Below are 16,830 nucleotides of genomic sequence, written 5' to 3'. Positions count from 1 at the left end.
TGAAATTCCCACTGAATTATTGGGATTGTAAAAGGCTTCCTGAGTGCATTTCAAGGATCCATCCAGTACTATATTTATGCTGTAGTGTATGGTAATGGCCAATCCTTGACATGTTAATGAAAACCGGAACTTGTAGAGAATGGTCTAGCTATTATTGTTAGAACTGGTGAGAAAACAGAAGCGCATTTTTCATGGAAAAAACCATAGTCACCTCTCACTGTTTTTCAATGACATTTAAACTATTTAAAATAAGTTTGCCATTTTGTAAAGTTAGCTTTTTTAAAAGGTGCAAGCAAATACTTGTACTTTCAGCAAGAGTTTAGGGCAGGTTAAATCCTGTAAAGCAGATGCTAGCTCAAAGTTCTTTGTGGTATATGCTCTCTTTTCATTGTATGTGTACTCACAGCCTAGACTAATATATCTCTAACTGGTACATCTTGCTTCTACCACAGTAATAATAATAGAATCAACAACATCGGCAGCAACAATAATTAGATGTGCCATGGCTTAACTGTTGTCCTGATCTGAATGATGACTTGGAGGTACATGCAGAAATTCCACTAATTTGAAAATAATCATATAAAATTTGCCCTGATCATACCATTGCAAGCTCCAGTGTGAACACATTTAAACTAGTTTGTAATCGGCTTATTTGTACTAAATTCTGCAAAGTTTTTTTGAGCTAGTTGTAAGTGTGTACACAAAGAAGTTTGCAAGTGTTTAAGTGATTTAAAATCAATTTTAATTAAACCAATTTTGTCAATCAACAAATGCATAGTTTACCATTTTACTTGTAGCAAAACAATCCTATAGGCAGATCTTTAGAGTCAGCATTTAAAGCTGTTCTATAAGAAAAAAAAAAGTGAAGACAAGGAAGAGAGAATTTTGTACAAGTATTTTACACGACAATTTAAATTGATGATTTCATACAAAAGTAATGTTTCTAGTGAAATCCCTCCGAATGACACCAATGATTAAATGGAGTACTTGACTAAATGGTTTTTATTTCACTGACATCCTCTATCTGGACTTGTGCAAAGCATTTTACACTGTTCCCCGTGATATCCTTGTCTCTAAATTGGAGAGATGTGGAAGTAAGGAATTGGCTGGATGGTTTCACTCAAAGAATTGCAGTCAACGGATCAACATCGAGGTAGAGATCAATGACGAGTGGTGTTCCTCAGGGGTCAGTATTGGGACCAATGGTGTTTAACATCTTTGTCGGTGACATGGACAGTGGGATTGAGTGCACCCTCAGCAAGTTTGCCAGTGACACCAAGCTGAGAGGTGCAGTCGACACACTGGAGGGAAGGGATGCCATCCAGAGGGACCTGGATGAGGTGGCCCTGTGCAAACCTCATGAGGTTCAACAAGGCCAAGTGCAAGGTCCTGCTCTGGGTCAGGGGAATCCCAAGCAGAAATACAGGCTGGGAGGAGAATGGAGTGAGAACAGCCCTGAGGAGAAGGTCTTGAGGGTGTTTGTTAATGAGAAGCTCAACATGAGTCAGCAATGTGTGCTTGCAGCCCACAAAGCCAACCGTATCCTGGGCAGCATCAAAAGAAGCATGATCAGCAGGGAGACGGAGGTGATTGTCCCCCTCTGCTCTGCTCTTGTGAGACCCCGCCTGGAGTGCTGCGTCCAGGTCTGGGGCCCCCAGCGCAAGAAGGATGTGGACATATTAGAGCAAGCCCAGAGGAGGGCCATGAGGATGATCAGAGTGCTGAAGCACCTCTCCTATGAAGAAAGGCTGAGAGAGCTGGGGATGTTCAGCCTGGAGAAGGGAAGGCTCCGAGGAGACCTTAGAGTGGCCTTCCAGTACCTACAGAGTGGCCACAGGAAAGCTGGGGAGGGACTCTTTGTTAGGGGGTGTAGTGACAGGACAAGGGGGAATGGTTTTAAACTAAAAATGAGGGTAGGTTTAGATTAGATATAAGGAACAAAGTATTCAGAAGGCAGTGAGGCACTGGGAAAGGTTGCCTGGAGAAACAACTGTTGGAACTAGATGTCCTTTAAGGTCCCTTCCAACCCAAGCCATTCTACGATTCTATGATTTTAGTGCTCACTGAAAGGTAGTCTCCTTTAGGTCTCCATGTGCTTTCACTAACATTGCTAGGAGCTCTTTATCACAGTTTAAGCCATGGAGAATATCAGGGCTGCATTCTCAGCCTCTGGTTTGGTCAGTTCAGCCTGTTTATGGGCTATAAAGTGGCTGATGTAGTCAAACATGAAATGGCACCTCTATAGGCAAGCACGTATCATTAGAGGATAGTTGTCAGAGAGTGCAGGCGTCTCTTGAAACACCTGCAGAGGCATTTTAGGTAATGCAAGAGGTATGTTGTCACCGAAGTCTTCAATTGCTTTGAGTTGCAGATGTCTGCTATGGTCAGAGGTGAAAGCTGGAGAGGCATTTTGGCTTTTCCTGCTGCTGAAGCTTAAACTGGAAGTCTCAGAGTGAGGTGAATTACTGTTTAATCATATTATTATTTGCCTAGCACTGAAGGTATGACAGCATAAGAGTGATGCCCAAATCTCAGGCCATATCCTGAGTTCCCAGTTGGCAGGTCATGGAACTCTACCTACTAAAGACCTATGAAGGTGGACATCTTGCATGTGCTGCTCAGCCTCTGCTGTCTGCATACAGGCAGATCCCTACAGTCTCATTATGGAAGTGTCCTGAAGAGGACTCGTAAAATAGTGCAGGGTGTATGCTTATCCCAAAATAATCCAGTACACATTTATACATCCGCACTGGTGGGGTATACAGCACTCAATACAAATTAAGTTTCTTTACAGGCATGTAAGATTTAAAGATCAAAGGCAAAACTTTAATGTGAGTATATTTACTATATTAAAATAGGTTTAGAACACATGATAACTATACCAGGAAAAAATGTAGATTATGTTCATCAAGTAAGATCCCTCCTCACAACCTCAGTGCCTGGGTAATTCATGGAGCAATGACTTTGCTCCCCTCCAACATCCATAAATCATGTCATTAGATCTGTAGAAGTCACTCTGATCCGATGTAGAAATACTGAATATCTTACTGCAGATGTTAGTTTGAAAAATAGATGAGTGGTTGAGTCATTTCCCTGTTTAACCTCTATTTTAAGCCTTTCAGTAACCTTATAACATATAGATATAGACACACAGTCCTCAAGACAATGGAGCTGTATTTCAAATAGCAGAAATGAAAATTAATATGAATAGTAATGATGAGTCAACCAAAAAAGTCTAGGGGAGTGAGGAACATCTATTCAAGACAGATACATTATGCAAAAGTAGTATTTAAAAATACAACCTTTCGGATTAAAGTCTGATTTTCACTGTATCCCCCACCATAATATGTAACTTAATTGTACTTACAGGTTAGAAAGAAATTTACGATATTGCTGGATTTTACCGTTTTTTTTTTGTATGGGCAAAGTTGATTTTTTGGCAGAACATCAATTTGCAAATGAATACACTGGTTTTTATTCCTGTTGTGAGCAAGTGCATGTGACAGTACGTTTAAGAATGTGTATGTAGTATGTATGAAATCCTATGGCAAGGGGAAGTTCAAATTCCACTCTGCGAATGCTAAAGTCTTAAGTCTCCCTTTTTTGGTCAACAGTTTGAACATTCTGCACGGAAGCACCTTCCCAGGCAGGGGTGGTTTGCTCAGATGTAGGGGATGGCAAAGAAAGCAAAAGAAGAACCGAGATGCAGGGCAAAGCTATGTAATTGGATTAGTTAGGCTGTAGCTGAAAACTTCCCAAGATCTTGGCTAAGGATATTTTAAGTGCATATATATATATATATATATTTTTTTTTTCCATAGCTCATAGTCCTAGGTATGTTAGGCCATTTATTAATCGACGACTGCTACTCTGTATCCAACACCATTCCTGCTGCAGTAGCAGAAGCTGTGATGAAATAGCGTTCATGCTTCCATTTAAATTAAGTAAAATGGATCCATAATTTAGATTAATTTTCAGATACACATGCAAGCATGTAATATTTCTTTGATATGTATTTTAAATTATTGGTTGACTGTGTCCTGCTTTACATATATCAGAACCCACTTCTGCAAAGATAAAGAGCATACCTATGGTAACGTAAGTTCTGTCTAAAACCTAATACTGTATGATGAACTGGGGAGGTATAAGATCAGCTCAGCCAAAGCCTAAATAAGCAGTCAGACTGCTTACCCTATAGTGAAGACCACAAAACAAAGATTTAAGGGCCCTTCCTTCAACAGCATTCCCATCCAGAAAACATGACACATTTTATATGATGTGTAATGCTCATGTGCTGTGGATGTATTTCTGAATGCAAGACCAGATTTTTTCTTGACTGGAAACTTCTGTCTCCTCTGTCACCAGTCAACAGAGTTATATTTTATTTCAGAGCAGCTGCAGAAGTGACTAAAGGATACAGCACTTCTATTCAAAGGGCTTGTTCAGAACAGAATTTCTTCAGGAAATAATTGTAGTGCAGGCACTAAGGGTGGATTTTTCTCCCCTAAATATAGCCATAAATATAAGTTGAGCTTGTAATCTGAGATAGTCTTCCATATTTCTACTGTAGATCATACGGAGAGAGGTGATTCACCACTCTTAGCTCAGACACCACCGCTAGGGATAATGCTTTGCTTCCTATGGGATCTGCATTCACTACGACCTCCTGAATTTTGACGGGCAGATGTGCCTGGGCAGGCTGTCCACCGGGCAGCACTGTGAAGGGATAGTTCACTGGCCATAAAGCACACTGTTCTTACAGCTGCTTTGCAAACTGTGCTTTCATTTGTTGTAGTGGAAACAGGGCTGCCAGCATCTGACTGGTTAGAAGGAGAGGAGAAGCAGTCTTTTGTATTTCATGGGGACTGCTTTTAATCCAAGAGCAGAGGTGAAATTCTAGGTTCTTGTGTGATCTGAAAAAATTCCAAAATCAAACGAGGGCTTCTGCTCGGTACTCATAAGCATATGGTAATTTTTACAGTACCACATTTAGAGTTCCCACTTGGTATGATTTGAAAGAGAAAAATTCAGTATTTGATACTGCTGCCTCATTATAATAGACTGACTTCAATGGCCTTCTGTTCAAAGAATTGGAACAGAATAGGTGTGAGAAACTGCTTAGGACTACATCACTCCGCAATATGCAGGAAATAAATTGAACAGCTCTTCGTGCTGTATTTCTTCCAAAAATTATTATGATTGTTATTATTTTTAATTCTTAAAGGGGAAGATCATTGATGAAGAAGCTGTTTAACTTCAAGGTATCTGAGCCCTTCTTTCAAAAACATGTTTGAAAGATGGTTTAGACATTGAAACAGTGTTTGGATTTTAATTCTGGGAAGATTAAAGGGTTCATCTGTTGCAATGGCATACTTTAAGTAACTAAGAAGAATTTTTAAAAAGTGTAAAGCAAAAGATACCTACTCCTTTTCTGAGGTTTTGAGCCTGAAATCCATTGCTTCAAAGAAGCTTGTGTGCTCAGCATCACTACTGATCAGGCATAAAAGAATCCAGCACTCTGGTTTACAACTTTAGCAGTTGTGGTGTTGATTTCAGAAGAGGGAAAAAAAAAAAAAAAAAAGCCAAGAGTATGGTTTATCACCACAGGCGTCCAACAAGTGGGATGCATTCCTCCAGTCAATTGTACACGTGAACTGGATGTTTTTGACTCATTATTTTCCTGTCTCAGACTGTAAACATTTTTAACCTTTTTATGTTAAGTAAACAGTAAATTCTTTGGGAAATGGAGCATATTTTGGTTGTGTTTGTGTGATACGTAGCAGCATATTGTTGTCCATAACATTAAATACATTTCAACAACAGAGGTACGGTAGTTGATGATGATGACAACTGGACCATAAGAAAGTCCAGAAAAACAGCAAGGCACACAAAGTATAAATTGTTATGAGACCATAAGCAGATATCGTTAGCAGAAGGGAGATGTGTTTAGAAGGTAAAATTTTGCCTCGGAATTACTGGTAGCATCTGATTGGCATTCAACTTTTCCTCTACACTGACCACTGCTTCTCAGTCAATCATCTGTATCTGAACCCCTCCAGAATCTGAAATCTTGTGATATAGGGATGATGTTTAACTTAATTTCATTTTATTTTTTATTTTTAATTTCTGCTTGCGTATGAGTATCTCTGGCTGATCTCAGCTTCTGGCTGTGCTCTTTGTGGAATCACAGAATGGCTTGGGTTGGAAGGGACCTTAAAGACCATATGGTTCCAACCTCCCTGCCATGGGCAGGGATGCCACCCACTAGATCAGGTTGCTCAAAACCCCATCCAACCTGGTCTTGAACACCTCCAGGGATGGGGCACCCACAGCTTCTCTGGGCAACTTGTTTAGGTGCCTCACCACCCACATAGTAAAGAATTTCCTCCTTATATCTAATCTAAACCAACCCTCTTTTAGTTTAAAACCATTCCCCCATGTCCTATCGTTATCTGCCTGAGTCAAAAGTCTCTCTCTCTCTTTTTTATAAGCCCCCTTTAAGTACTGAAAGGCAGCTATGAGGTCTCCCTGGAGCCTTTTCTTTGGGCCGAACATCCCCAGCTTTCTCAGCCCTTCTTCATAGGAGAGGTGTTCCAGCCCTCTGATCATCTTCATGACCCTCCTCTGGACCTGCTCTACAGCTCCAAATCCTTCTTGTGCTGCAGGCCCCAGACCTGAATGCAGCACTCCAAGTGGGTCCTCAAGAGTGCAGAGCAGAGGGGCACAATCACCTCCCTCACCCTACTGGCCTCTCCTCTGGTGATGCAGCCCAGGACGCAGTTGGCCTTCTGGGCTGCAAGCACACACTGCTGGCTCATGTCGAGTTCAAAGCCACTGCATGGCTCATGCTTCTCATCCACCAGAATCCTCAAGTCCTTCTCTGCAGGGCTGCTCTCAGTGAGTTCTCCTCCCAGTCTGTGCTCATGTCTGGGATTGCCCTGACCCAAGTGCAGCACCTTGCACTTGGACTTCTTGAACCTCATTAGGTTCACATGGGCCCACTTCTCCAGCCTGTCCAGGTCCTTTTGTTTGGCATCCCTTCCTTCCGTTGTATCGGCTGCACCACTCAGCTTGGTGTTGTTGTCTGCACAGGTCTCCAGATATGTAACTTAGATTTGTTTTCCACAACCTTTTTTTTCATAGAGAATTGAAAGCAAACAGTTGTTAGTTTAACAGAAGCAAATAGAAGAAGCAAATTCTATGAAGAAGCAAATAGTTTTTAAATTATAAATTTTTATAGCTTCATAGGAAAGTGAGAAACAAAGCAGGAAGAAGTTAAAAAAAAAGGAAGTTATCATACATTTAAGTATGTATTTAGAATGTAAATAGCTTGTAAATATTTCAGTACTGATTGCACAGTGCATTCAGGACACTCCCAGAAAACATGAAACCACTGTAAAAGCTAGGGACTATGTGCTGAGTTTTTAATTCTTGCAGGCTTTTCACAAAAGAGATCCAACTGTAAACCACAGGCTCTTGTGAAATAGCAACACCACAAAGGTTTGTTCTTCCTTATATTTCACCAGTAGCTATAACCACAAGTGCTAACTGTCTGCACATGATATAGGAATTTGTAAAGGCAGAGGTGCTGTGAACTGTCAAGGAAAGAGTTTTACAAAATCATCTGTGGTGTTATTTCTGACCAGGGGACTATTGATCAGGTAACAAGCATGGTTTGTAGTCACACTCTGTGCTGCTCTTGACCACAGCCAAGCTCTGGCAGACCAGTATTCTCAGCCTGTTTCTCACTAGAGCATTACCTGGGATTTTTAAAATGCTTGATTTTAGTGTTCTGTCTGCAGATCCTCAGCTCTCCCAACTTCTTCTCAAGCATGTTTTGTAGTTTTTGCACATCCACGGCACTTCGTCCACTTGGTAAGGCTCACGTTTACCTGACTGACTGAGAGCTTTGTCTGCTGGTGCGAAGTTAGCGCAGTGTCCTTGAGAGTTGGTGCCTGCACCTTGGAGAAAATGGCTCAGGAGGGATCGGTTCTGCCCTCCAGAATGAGGTTGTGTTTGACTACTACATTAATGATCACTAAGAAGTTGATTTACAGGTATATTTATATAAATAGAATCTGGAAAAATAAGTTGTAGAAATGTTTTCTTGGAAGTTTACATTACATATGCTTGTTTATGCAATGGTCATTCATATAATAAGTGGACATACTAAAACCTAACCATTTTCCTAGCTATATCCACTTCAATCCACTTAGGGTTCATGTTTCTGACAGAACTAGCTACTGCATTTCAGAATAAGGATTTATACACCAAGTTTATGATATCCTCAATTTTGACCATGAGCCAGCAGTGTGCCCTGGTGGCCAAGAAGGCCAATGGGATCCTGGTGTGCATTAAAAGGAGCGTGGCCAGCAGGTCAAGGGTCAAGGGAGGTGATCCTTCGCCTCTACTCTGCCCTGGTCAGGCCTCACCTGGAGTACTGTGTCCAGTTCTGAGCTCCCCAGTACAAAAAAGGCAGGGATCTCCTGGAAAGAGTCCAGCGGAGGGCCACAAAGAAGATGCAGGGCCTGGAGCATCTTCCCTATGAAGAAAGGCTGAGAGACCTGGGTCTGTTCAGCCTGGAGAAAAGAAGACCGAGAGGGGGTCTCATCAATGTGTATAAATACCTGAGGTGTGGGAGACAGAGGGATTTGGCCAACCTCTTTTCAGTGGTTTGTGGGGACAGAACAAGGGGCAATGGCCACAAGATAGAGCACAGGAAGTTCCGCACCAACATGAGAAAGAACTTCTTCACGGTGAGGGTGACGGAGCACTGGGACAGGCTGCCCAGGGAGGTTGTGGAGTCTCCTTCTCTGGAGATATTCAAGGCCTGTCTGGACGCCTACCTGGGCAGCCTGCTCTAAGGAACCTGCTTTGGCAGGGGGGTTGGACCCGATGATCTTTCGAGGTCCCTTCCAACCTCTACAATTCTGTGATTCTGTGAATTAAAAAAGCCAGTATCAGAAACTCAGGATATCACCATGGGATAAAAAATTATCAAGACTTGAAATAGCTGAGACCTCCTATCGAATTACATGCAGCAAAGATTTCAGCCAGAAGTTCTTCAAACCTTTTAAACTGAGAAAGCAGAGGAGGATTTGATATGTCAATGTATGGAAGAAATTTTGAAGCTAACTTTTAGATTCTTATGAGAAAAGCCCTAGAAGTAACACATCAAAACCTTGTGAAACTATTCCCTGTACCTATATTGAAAGCAGAACAGGTCAGCTTTCCTTATTAAAAAAAAAAAAAGTCAGAAAGAAAAAAAACACCCTACGAAACAGAAGTGCTGTTTCACATTTTTGGTCACTTGATGGCACTAAACGAACACAGTATACATATTAATCGCCAACAGCATAAGAATATTTCTGTGCCAGTGTATTTTTTTAAGGCTTGGCCTGATGAAAGTGCTTTGTTTTGTTCCGGACAGATTTCAGACATAAAAGAGATTAAAAATAAACAAACATAAAACCAAGAAACAGTTGTGAAATCTGGCTTACCGTGTTCCTTCTGTCTTGCTAAAGTTCATGACATACTACAAATACCACAAAGTAATGGAATACATAGCATTTCTGAGCAGAAAAAAAGTCCCTTTTCTAATATAATGTACTGAAGACCAAACCAAGCCTTCCAGCATCAAACCTGATGGACATATCTGCAGACCTTGAGCAGTAGTTTCCTCCACAGTGTACAGCCAGCAGGTTGTTTATAGCCACCTGCATTAGGCAGAGAGCACACGGACGTCCTGGCCCTTCACATATCTCAGTGTCCACAGGGAAATGGCTAATATTTCAGGGCTAAATGTCAGGGTTAACTGCGTGAATGCAGAGGTGAAGGGGGGAGAGCTTGGCATGGATGATCTCAGTCCTCGTACAGGGAGCTGCTGGTGTGATTGATGGCTAAAGATGGGATTGCAGCCTGCTGTGCCTCCCAGTAAAGACAACTCCTCATGGACTGTCCAGCACAATGGCTGTATTCTCTTTATTTGCAGTTAGAAATCTGAGAGAAATCTCAGCTAAATGGAGCCTTTTTCAGGACTTTTTAGGATGCGACTACAGTAGTAAGGGAACATTTTTATTTGATTGATAGACGTTTTAAGCTTTAAAAGTATTTTCTTATCCTACAAAGGGAGAAAAAATAATTTTTTTGAAAATTTTTAACAGACCAGGAATCAAAAATGCTTTGGTTGGATCAAAGAAAGTAGTTTGTTATGATAATGCTCTTTCTCTGGATGTTTTTAACTTAAACAGGAAGTCACTTGGATTTCAAAACCTCCAAAGGTTTTGAAAGACTTTTTACAACCTCCAAAGGCAATCTTTTATTTTGGAAATCTAAAGCAGGATATTACAGCAAGTTAAAATAAATGGGGGTGGGTGTGGGGGTGGATTTTTTTCTTTTTCAAATGGAGATTACATTCAGTCCTTTCCCATAAATAGGCCTTAATGAAAGACAACAAGCCATGGCACAAAATTCCCAGGCAGCTCTAGAAATGATGCTGCCGATTGCAACCACTCTCCCTCTGCCTTTTCAACAGCCCTTCTGAAAGAGCAGCAGTGACTGGCTGAGCAGCACTTGTGCAGAGGGGCTTTCACAGAGCTGAATTTGGGAAGTCCCATGACGTCACATGCATCTAGCTTAAGGGGAAGGAAATGTGGTCATTGTATTTAAAGGCGATTTTTTTTTTCTTTTGATAATTTTAGGACTTACAGATAGAGCATTTTTTACTTGTTTCCGTTCTTCTTTTATTAACCTGTTGTGTCTACTTGCAGTATGGGGGACTTGGATGGTACCCATCCCAAGGGGAGAAAAACCTCCATGACTTCACCACCACTTCTGGAGCACTGGAGCATTGATTTGCAGGTTTTTTGCATTGTCACTGTCCAACTGCTGCAGAGAGAGGGCTCTGAGGGACTTCACTGTCATATCCTCTCGCTTTCCTTTTCCCAATGATTCTGCAATGATCAAGAAGTATGGTGCTTGCTGGGGGGTTGTGAACTTTGCCATGGCTTCTGTTAAGTGGTAATTTGCAAGGTGCCAGCCAGTGAATCCATTGCCAGAATTTTGGTTGAATTTATAATCTCATGTGTCCTTAACCATGTTAAGTTAGAGGAAAAGGATTGGCCAAAGCAGTGGACTGATTTCCACAATATGCAAAGCCAATTTCTGCTCTCTCTTCTATTCATGAAAGCGCCTAGATTTCCACAGGAGGTAAATGAGCACAAATTTGGATTTCTTGGCTTAAAATACCTTGTTTCATGGCTATTTGATTATGCACTCACTAAATTTAATCCAACTACAACAAACTGAATCTCTTCATGAAGTTGGATAAATGTGAGCTAAGCTAATATAAGCCATGTGAAAAATGACACTGTTCTATATAGTACCAGTCAAACTGTGTTTGGAAATACATATGGAAATATGGAAATATGTATGATTATCTTTTCAAAAATAATAGATGCAGTTCTAGTTTTTAGATGCAGGTCTAGGTTTTATACGATAAATATAAGAATAGAATACTAAGACTAAATTCAAACTCACAACCACCCTGACAGAGAAACAAAGGAGAGAAATGAGGAGAATTCAAGAAATCCTCTTTTCAGTACCACACATTGTCATATAGGTTTTCCACTGTTACACATCTTTATCTCATGCTTCCCGTAAGTGTGCTGGAATCACATAACACAAAACCTAATTTTTTACAGCCACGGTAAAAAATGATCACCATTTTAATTACATGTCGAGTTTTGATTATGGTTGTACCCAGAATGAATAACTTTTCATGGCAACTCAGAAACCACCCTCTCCTTTATATTTCTGCACAGTGATCACTTTCTAAAACTGTTTGATCGTACAGCATAAATTTATTCATTTCTTTATTTTTATGTTTCTAAAGGGTTTTCAAAACAATTGCAAAATCAATAAATCCATTAACATTTGAATCAAAAACCTAACATTCACTTAGAGGGCTATTGGAGGGACTTCTGGGAGGATGGACATAGGGAGACTCAGTGGATATGCTGCCCAGGTGTCACGGGCACCGCTGCCCTTCCTGCTCCTCTGTGTCTTCATGGAACCCCGTGATACTTACTCAAAAAAATCTGCATTACATTTCTACCTGAGTACAGATGAAATGCATAAATGGATAAAATGCTGAGATGACGACAGCTCAACTAGAAACACTCCTGGAGACTCCTAAGGAGACTCTTTGTGTCCACTCACTCCACTACTTGTCAGCACTCATCAGCCATTAGCCACCTAACAGGGCAGGTAATACAGCTCTGCTGGCTTCAGTTCTTGCTCCCATAATTATGTGCACTCAGATATGTTAAGATTTATGCACCTGGCAGATGTTTCTTCTGAAGTAACACTTCATTGTGAACAAAGTTAGTTATAGGCCTACCTAGGTGGAGAATGTGCATGTATGAGCTTCATAATCAAATTAAGGATAAAACCTTGGTCTCACTGGATGGGACTATACTGAAGCTTGAGGGACAGCCCTAACAAGATCTATTTTTGTGGTTCACCCAACCAGCACACCTGGTAGTATGGCCCTACCCATGGCTCCCCAGAATATACAGGGCCACGCATAATAATTGGTTGCTTGTGGATCATTATATGCAAGCATTAAATACAAGGACTTACTTAATGATTAAGTCCAAGCATGTGAATGGCAAAAAGGATCAGCAGTGAAAGCAACCCATGAGTGTCAATAGATAGGGAACAGGCGGATCTGGGAGTATGATGTGGTCTCAAGACTACTCTTCAGGGACATACATTGAGACTGATGGCAAAACTCACATTGCTGTTGCCTTCTAATTCCAAACAGCCTTGTGTCTGAATTTAAAGGAGGGAAGGAAATTATTGTGTCTTCTTCTTTACAGGGACCAAAGTGAATATGTCCATATGCTTTTGTTCACTTTCTACTCTGAACATTTCAATTGACTTCTGTAGAAGTCTAAATGGGGAAAGTCCAGCTCTAATATTCCTTTATGCCCACAACCTTCCCCTCATAGAGCCTACTCATATTCACAAATTCTTGAACTACAGTTTTACTTACAATAAAAGAAAAAAGTGCTTAATTTTAGACTTCAAATTATTAGTGGGTGAATACTGGAGACTAAATACGATACAAATAGAAAAAAAAACTGTGAAGCCAGATACTAACTTGGCATAGTTAGTCCCTTAGCATCAGTGGAGTTCTGCTGATTTACACAAACTGAGAATCAGGCCTGTTAAAAAAAAAAAAGAAAAAAAAAAAACGCTAAACCTACAAGCATCTACAAAATCTGAACACTGTGCTTTGAAATTTAAGGCAGACACTTTATCCATGGGTCTGTGCAGTCTTTCGTTGAAATCCACTGGAATTTAGACATATTATTTTTGGCCACTGGAAAGTGCTCACATTGTTCCATGAAAGAAACAGAAGCGTGTTGTGAATTCAGGAGAAAAGTTAATAGAAACGTAAAAAAAGAAAAAAAAAAGTAATAATTAAAATAAAGAAGGCTATGGAGTTCACACAAAGTGCATTCCTTCATCCCAAATTAAGAGCTGCATGCATGAAGAGCTGCTCAAGAAGTCAGACTTAATTTAGCTGTCTTTCTACAGAAATTAAGTGTGGTAACAGTAGTGATGACTTTTTTCCCGTTTGCTAACTGTTCATCTTTCTTTTAGTCTCTTAATTCCAGTCCTGAATAGCATATGCAATTTGGGAAAGACTTAGTCTTTTCCAAAGAAGTACAAATAGCGTTGTGTGTGTTGACTGTAGTACCTCAGCAATGCCAATCCTCTCTGTCTTGACGTCTTCTCTGTCTGCCAAGGGAGCCCCATCCTCTGCAGACTCACAGGAGAGGCCATGGGGTCTGGCCAAGGCAAACAGGTGTGATGGTTCTCTAACAAGTATATTTCTGGAAACATTATACAGGTAAGACAAACTGACCTGCCAGGCCATGGATCACAGATTGGACACGTCTATGATGCACACACAACCCCATAACTCAATGTGGAAAAAAAAAAGAGGTGTTTTTTCAGTTATCTGGGCTAAGCATGACAAAATGGGAGCTTTGACTATTCAGTCAGCAGTGGAAATTAGGAATAGTTAAATCAAATTTCATGGTGTCAGGTAGAAAACCAAACAGGATGTGCATACTTATATAAACATACACCTGAATCCTGCTCTCTTTAACCACTGGAAGCCATGGAAGTGCATCTACACTGCTAAATAACAGGAATCATGGAGGAAACTCATACTCTGGTCATCCGTGCTGCTCAATTAGTAAGTAGCCTGATGGCATGATTTTGTTCTGTGCCAACTAGCATGCTCTGCCACAAGTGTTGGATTCAGATTTGAGGTTTGGAGGCATTAACAACCATTCCCAAAAAGGCAGTATGAATAAGAATGACAAGGCTTGGCTCCCTCCACCCTTCTCAGCTCTCCAAAGCTGTACTAGCAGCCTTTGTACCCTCAAACATGTCAGCATATCAAACCCAAGGCATGCAATCATAATTTTATTTTCAAGCTGCAAAAACACTGTTTTGGTAAGCTAGAATGCACTTTTGTATTATTACGAACATTTTGAGCACACATGCATGCAGCAACAATCATATCTGAGAGCCTCAGGGGTACCTAAAGGAGACCTGAAGGACAAGTGGTTGTAGTAGTGTAGACAGGACCAAGCCAGGACACTTTGCTTCAGGGCCAGATAATGGTCCCTGAACAGGTGTTATTTAGCAGAATAGTCATATTCACCAGCAGCTACACTAGCAGGATCAAACAATAAATGTTGTGCTGCAGAGTAACTTGTTCCTGTGAAATGAAATACCGTCTCTTGCAATGTAGCCAGTACAAGTATAAAAGAGGTCTTTATCTTTCCAATGCATGCTTTAGATAAGCACATTAGTGTAAGGATGTAAAAAATAAAATATCCAAATACAAATAAGTCTGGCAAGTGTTTTTCATCAAGGAGTTCTTTTCAATAAAGTCCTTAAAAAAAAAAAAAAAAAGTCTTCCATTTTTAAATAGGTACAACTCATTAATATGCTATACTACATCTAACAAACCATGACACGGCAATAATAAAGTCCCATCTTTTATTGGACAGAATGCATAATGCAACCTTTTTGATCTAGAGAAGATTCTCTTTTCTCTCTGGTTTGAAGTAGAAAATGAATAATAAACTAAGTGGTAGCTCTTAGAGACTGGTGCTTTTTCTCTCTTGTAGAAGACAGAAAAACAGGAAAAACATCTTGCAAGTGGGAGTTTTTGAAACTCCCAATGGAGTTTCAGTGGCTGTTTTTGAAAACATTAGGTACAAAGATGTTTAAGTCCAGGTATCCTTTACTCAGCTACACTCACACAATTCCTGTTGCCTTAAATGTGTATTAGTGCTGATATGTGTGCTAAAACAACACATTCATGTGCAGTTACCGAGAGTAAAAGTTCTTGAGACAAACAGCTCAAGATTCACAACAAAAGCAAAACAAAACAAAACCAAAAACAAACAAAAACCAACATACACCAGTACTTCAAGGATAACTGGAAAATACAACAAACCCTTGGCCAGGAAAAATCCAAAACAACCCAGCTTTGAGAAACACATATCCAGAATGGCCTTCAGATATGATGCAAACTTTAATTTAGTTTCTATTGCAATAGGCATACTATCTAAAAAGGCCAAATTTTCTTAGGATTTGGGAATCCAGAGGGCATGGGTCTTGTCCCACAATGCAAATCTGGGAAATGATGTTGATATCAGTACAGAGACAGTCACATTCTGGCAACGTAAAGACTAAGGCAAAGGCTCACTATCTATCCTAAGCAAATGGTTTGAGTGATAATTTGGCTAATTGATGCCCATATATGTGGAAATGTACACAGAAAATTACAAAATATTTTCTGACATTTTGTCAAATATCAACTGCCACATGGTGAGAAAGCCATTCTTAGGACTGCTGCCTGCCCTCTTCATCTGCAACCCACATACAGCGTGGTATGTACGTGGGAAAGTGCACAGGGAAAGTACACCTTGTTAAAACACTGGCCTTTTAGGGAAGGACAAAGAGGACAATGCTTTCAAATATTGGTTCCTAAGGTTAGACAACTGAGTCCACATTTCAGCTTCTAATTTTAAGATTCTTAGTCCTGGTTCCCCCGATGAATCTGAGAAGAATCAATGACACTGTCTATGGACTGTTCCTTTATTCACTCCCTTTTTAAAAATGCAGACACGCTTCTCCACTGGAAGACGGCTCTCTGTTCTGCAGATTATACATTTGTAGCAGGTTGCACTTGGCCTTCAGTTATTGATTACAAAATGTTGAAAGCATATGATTTTACATATATAGGTTTAGCTAAAATAACAAAAAATCTTTCATGATATTGTACAAGACAATAAATGGTAACTTTAAAAATTTCCATTTGCCATATGGTCTTCAGGTAATTTGATATAATTCAAAACAGGCATTCGGTAGCCTAATAGTTTTACTGTGCCACAGATGTGTGCATTCCCTTGAAATATATTTTTAGTTTGCTTCTCAGGCCTTGATTCTTCTGCTGGCATTAGAAGCCCAATTACAGAAGCAAAGCAAATTCCAAATTCAGTTCACAAGTCTACATTATCAAAACCTTCTACACTGGAAAAATATTCATGTCAGGCTTGAAATACCTTAATCATATTTCTCTTCTTCATCCACCAACACAGTATATGAGGATATGATGTAGAAAAGCTAAAAGTAGCTAGAAGCTACTCAGGAAAAGCTCTTCCCTGTGTTGTCAGAGTCATTTCAGAGAACTGTGATTTGAGTCTGAACTTAGGCTTATGGGTTTGCAGTTTT

The sequence above is a fragment of the Anser anser genome, assembly GCF_964211835.1.
Source record: "Anser anser genome assembly, chromosome: 2".
Lineage (NCBI taxonomy): Eukaryota > Metazoa > Chordata > Aves > Anseriformes > Anatidae > Anser > Anser anser.
The sequence above is the reverse complement of the archived record's forward strand: the minus strand, read 5'-3'. Positions refer to the sequence as shown.